This window comes from Callorhinus ursinus, unplaced genomic scaffold (genome assembly GCF_003265705.2).
Source record: "Callorhinus ursinus isolate GAN/ISIS: 27379988/994484 unplaced genomic scaffold, GSC_fseal_2.0 scaffold25, whole genome shotgun sequence".
In the NCBI taxonomy this organism is placed as follows: Eukaryota; Metazoa; Chordata; class Mammalia; order Carnivora; family Otariidae; genus Callorhinus; species Callorhinus ursinus.
The window spans coordinates 18,851,954-18,857,453 of NW_027397087.1; the positions used below are offsets into that span (position 1 = coordinate 18,851,954).

At 45.3% G+C, this 5,500-nt stretch overlaps 1 pseudogene; it reads right to left on the bottom strand.

Annotated features, from left to right (window-relative positions):
* Nucleotides 1-518: 518 nt before the first annotated feature.
* On the bottom strand, nt 519-4,467 carry LOC141370077 (small ribosomal subunit protein uS2-like; annotated as a pseudogene).
* Nucleotides 4,468-5,500: the final 1,033 nt, after the last annotated feature.

Here is a 5,500-nt window from a genome sequence, read left to right on the forward strand (position 1 = left end):
CAGCACTGTCTTTTCCCCTGAAGCCTCTAGGGAGAAAGAAAACCTGGGGCTTAGAGAAGCACTAGGAGTGGCCCACGGAGTCCTTATCTCAACTTTTCCCACCTCGTGGAGCACAACAGTTTATTTATTCCTCACTCAAAGGCAGCACATGCCATGTCTGACGTTCCTTCATTCTTTTGGCATACATTATGTTACGGCCTTGTGAGACGATTTCAGGGCCGGGAAACAGTAGCGTGGGAAGGGGCCTGAGCAATAAGACTCCAATCTCTTATGGGATGAACAGACCCCTCTAGGACATCCCCAAAGCACTTAGCCTCCCTGTGGAGGCAACTCATGGCTTCCTTGACAGCTCCTTCCAATTCTAGCCACTAGAGAGGTCTCCCTTACTTGAGATTTTCCCTTCTGAAATTCTGCTGTTTGGGCTTTGCTCTGCTTTTTATTTTTGGTTTTTATAGAAACCGTCACTTTTCCATCAACCCCATTTCCATTTTCTGCTTAAGAGTCTGTGGAAGAACAGCTTAGGACCACTCAGTGGCTGTTCCTACCGGTGCAGTTGCCCGTGCGGTGGGGGCTGCGGACCTGACCTCAGTGGCTGGCTGAGCCTTCCAGTCCTCGGGAGAGAACCACTGAAGGGGCAGAGAGCGCACCTGCATGCCTTCAGACCAGCCTGCATCTGCCTGTGGAGAAGCAGTAAATTTGGGCGGTGAAGCAGTTCATTCACCCTGAAATTCCACCTTGGTGCAGGCTTTTCCGCAGCGGCCAGCTCTCCTTTTCAAGCTCTTCAGGAACTCTACCGAAGAGATCCCGCGTGACTTGGAGCGGGAGTTCATAGGGTGGTGCTACGCACGCGCAGAACTTCCCGCCACTCGACCCCCTGACTCGCTGGCGCGGCGTCCTTGTTGTGGCGTGGGATGGCGCTGCCTACGTGGCGCAGAGGCGAGTCTGTGGTACACGGCAGTGGTAGGTGGGTTAACACAAGCCCCTCTGTGAGGGGCTGGTGGTCAGCCCTGGGCTAGTAACCAGTGGAGGTCTCGGCTCGGGGGAGGCGCTGCCTGGATCAGTTAATGATCCTTCGCTTTACTTCCCGAAGTAAAGCGGCGCACAACAGGAGTGGCTCCAATGGCAGCAGCAAACTTCATGTCCGCGCAGCCACTGGTCAGTATTTCCGGAGAATAGAACAGTGACACCAGCCAGGTTTGCAATGGCAACAATGCCACAAGCTGTCAGCAGAAGCTTCTTTCAGGCCCTCTTCAGATTTATGAGGCAGTGCCATCACTTTTCCTTTTGTAGATGTACTGTTCCATTTGGAAGTCAAGGCCTCCGCCACCCCAGTGGGTTCCTGCTGCAAGGAATTTTGAGAACATCCTCCATTTGCAGGACAGCAAGGGCTCTGGACGTAGTGGACGTTTCTCTTTAAGTTACACAGAAACCCAGAACAATGCCATATGGACCCCTCTGTGGCTCCGCTCTGTTCTTTTTAAACATCTCTTAGTGTTCACATGGCAGTGCTGCAACTGATGGAAGACTTAGCCTGTACTTATTCTTATCTTCTCTGCCCAAGGCCCTTCAACCACACGTTGTAATGTCTATTCCTCAGCTGCTTTCCCGAGGACACGTTCCCCCTTGTCCAATACCCCTTGCGAAGTATGGCTCCTGCAGATGGACACGATATTCCAGGTGGGTGACCAGTGTGGTGCGGGGACTCTCACTGACCTTGTTCTGTACATTACAGCTCCATGGCATTGGGTGAAATTGTCCTGGAACATGCAGCTTTCTTCCATAAAGGACAAAAATGTGGGTGGAAGTTGGAATATCGGAGGAGCTCAGAACCAGAGGGTGGCCTCTGGGAGTGGCTTCAGGGAATGAATGAGGCTCAAATGAGATAATCGGTGTAAAAGCCACAGACAAATATAAAATGCCATGAAAATGTAAGGAGCACAGGCTGTGCTGTGAGCAGGCTCTTGTCCAATGTGGTAGGGCAGGTGCTAGGAAGCCTTGCAGTCTGCTCTGGTTCTTATAAGAGAGCTCCTACAGTGTTTCTTCTTTTCCTTACTCTAATTGCTACCTTGGACAACTTAAACTTTGAGCCATGCTTTTCTTGTTGCCATAGACGTTATTTTATTGCTAATGATGTAAGTCCCTCTCATGTTTCTTCCAACCCCTCCTCCCACCCCTCCTACTGCTGCCACCCTAATCCCATAGACAGTTCTGGAAGGGTGTATCTTAGGAGCTGGTAATCTTTATCACCTTTCTGTGGCCTCCATGATACGTGGACCAGGACATCCATCTGGGGCAGTGCTGTCCTGGGCAGAGTGGAGGAGCAGCTATCTGTTACTAGCCTTTGACCAAATTCCCTTGAGTCAATGTCTGGCTTCCCTTAGGCAGTGTGGAGCTTCCTGGGCCTCCAGACCTTCTCATCCCACCAGCCGTGGCATGGGGTAGGGAGGGATGTAGGATACAGGCACTGTTTCTCTTTTCTCTGGAGAAAGGGTAACCGAGGAAGGTTGAAGTGTCCTTGGGTACACTCCCAAGCATGGGGCTAGGAGAAGGGAACTGGATTCACTGGGTGACACCCAGAGGTCAGAGCAACTCATGAAGTTCTCTTTCCTGAGCAAATGTGGTGGTTTCCCTGGGACCAGTGTCGGGAGAGGACTTCCGTGATGCCAGTATACTCAGTAGCTTCTAAGTCAGCCAAACCGTCAACATAAATCATCCTTGCTCCAGATGTTTATTTTTTACCCAACAAAGCCATCAGACTCTTACCTGAAATTGTGCAAGAAAGTTTAAGACAAGCTTTGTGAAACAAATTCCTTGTCTCCCTGTTTCCTCCCCCTGCTCCTCTGCAGTCCCCATTGTTCAGCAAGGGATTACTGTGCAAACCAGGCAACCTAACCTCTCTTTCACTCAACAAAGAAATTCAGCAATCTCTGAGGCTGTGTCACCTTGCCAGCAGAAACACTGAATGGCAATAGCGCTGAGAGTCAACACTAATAGCCGACACCAAATTAAACTGCCAGACTCAGTGTGATGTAGCTCTGTCACCTCTTGACACTTCTGATGTGAGTACAGGGGCTTCTGCAGGAAATTCATCAGCTGTACTCCATGACGCATCATCTTTACATATCTGTCCATCTACATTTGTCAGCAACAGGCAAGGCTCAAATGACTTCAGTGATTGGTATATAGATTGCACTACCTCTAGACATAGTAAACACGGTTTTAACTCTTGGGGCTCCTTCAGCTCTGCCTTCCTTGCTGACAAGGCCTGGTTACTGGTATTGCCATTCTCCTTGTGGTTTGGGTGGTGATTGACAAAGGCTGATTAAGAAGGTCTCCTTTCTTTTCTCCGACTAACCAGGATCTTGGATTTGTCGCATCTTTCCAAGTTAGCTATTCTGTGGATGCACCTTCTCTCTGATGTGTATTTCTAGGGTGTCATCTAAAAATGCATATTTGCTCATTAATGGCTTGATAGGCCATTGCTTTGATAGGGAAAATTAGAAGTTTAGTACAGGCTCCTCTTGTTATCTGTTTATTTTTTCAGGCTCCTCTTGTTAATCACTTGTTTGCTTCCCAGTGGAGAATATCTGATTTGTCCATGCCTTCCAGGCAGATCATTTTAGTATACTAATAGCTGCTAATGTGCCAAAATCAGGGGACTCACTGACTTTAAAGATATTTTCAGGCCCTTAAAATGCTCATTGGTCATTTACCACCGTAGATATTTATTATGTACATTTGTCAACACCCTCAAGCTCCTACACACCCTGAGGAATAAGTTAAGTAGCTTTCCAGGGTGTACAAATGTGTTTTTTTTTTCCTTGCATGTTTTCCTACTGTGATTCCAGAAAGAATAGTCTGAAATATTTAAATAGTGATGAGGACATGGGAGTCCCCAGCTTTTGGTATCCTATTACAAGCTCTATTAAAAATTTTTTTGGGAGGGTTCATTTCAATAATACCACTTTCCTTATGCATTTCTGTAGAATAAACACTACTTGTTCACAAACCATGTGTGTGTATTTATTTTTGTTTTTATTTTTAAGGAAAATGAGCTTTTCTGTGGCAAGAGTGATCCTTTCTTGTTTTTAAATCTTTGAGAGTAGAGCACTTGATATTGTTACCTTAGTGACTGGGAAATGCTGTTTCATGCTGGCTCGTTCAGGCCATTCTTAGGCCTTGAGTAGGTAGTGCTGCCCCTCAGGTTGTAAGATCATCTGGTAATTGTTCTTCCTTGTGGTGCCCAGTCACTCACTTGCATTTTGGGCTACTGATGAGGTTCATAGTGTGTTTGAAGACACTCCTTTGAGGACATCTCTGGTGGCTGTGGTCACTTTTGAGGCCTTCTTGAAGATGGAAGGCCCAGAGCACTAACAGGACCTGGTAATCTATTCTCAAGTGGATTTTCTGAGGCAGGTGAAATGCCTGTTTAAATTTCTTCAAATAGTCTGAATTTAACTTTAACATTATCTGGGAGTAGGTGGTGATGATGAATAGAAATGAAATAAGATTTCCTAGGAGTTGATAGTGTTGCAGCTAGGTGTTGGATACATGGGACTCATTAAACTATTTTCTTTGCTTTTGTATATTTTTGAAAACTTCCATTATACAAAGTTAAAAAACGTTACTAAATTTCTCAAAATGTTGGATTATGTCTGAGAATTAAAATGATACTCGATTTCACTATCGTTAATGATCGTGCATTGTTTAATAGGTATCAGGCATCTTTAATATTGATTTTATATAGATCTCAGGAAGTATTTAATGTGGGCTCTGTTTCTTTAGTACCTTTTGGACTTCTCTCGTTTCACAAAACCACTGGTTTTGGTGTCAGACTTAAGCTTAGATTAGCTCCACACTGCCTAAAGGGAGCCTGACATTTGATATACTTACCTAGGGTATTGTCTGGTACTTCAAGAAAATAAGGCTTCCCCCTCCTCACCCTTCACCCTAGAATTCTCCTGACAATTGTGGCTGTAAAGAAGAGGCTTGCCGAGAAGGGGGGCAGTGCTCACAAGATTGCATTCCACATGAATCATGTTTTTACACATATATCATCCCATTTGAGTTTTATTTCTGTTCTTCAGAATGCTCTCTTAATTCAGAATGCAAGACACCCATTACTTTTAATAAGGCTGGTCTATACATCAAGGCAGATCATGTCATGTAAAAGTTTATGGCATAACAGTAAGATTAAATATCTAACACAGTTCACATTCCACATGGGTTTCATGAATTAACAAATATTAAGGACAGCATGCTTAAGATGAATTCACAGAACACAATCTTCGATGGACTAATATACAAGACTATAGTCTAATATAGCCAGAAGCAGGAACAAATTCCTGCTTACTCGGAACCATTGTGGTAAGGTCAAGACCCAGTGTATGGAGCCAGCCTGAGAGGAAACAGTGAAAAAAGTGGCAGAAAAAAATGCTATGAATATAATGTATAACTCATATCTTAGAAACATTTGGAAAGAGTGTGCTTTGAGGGGACA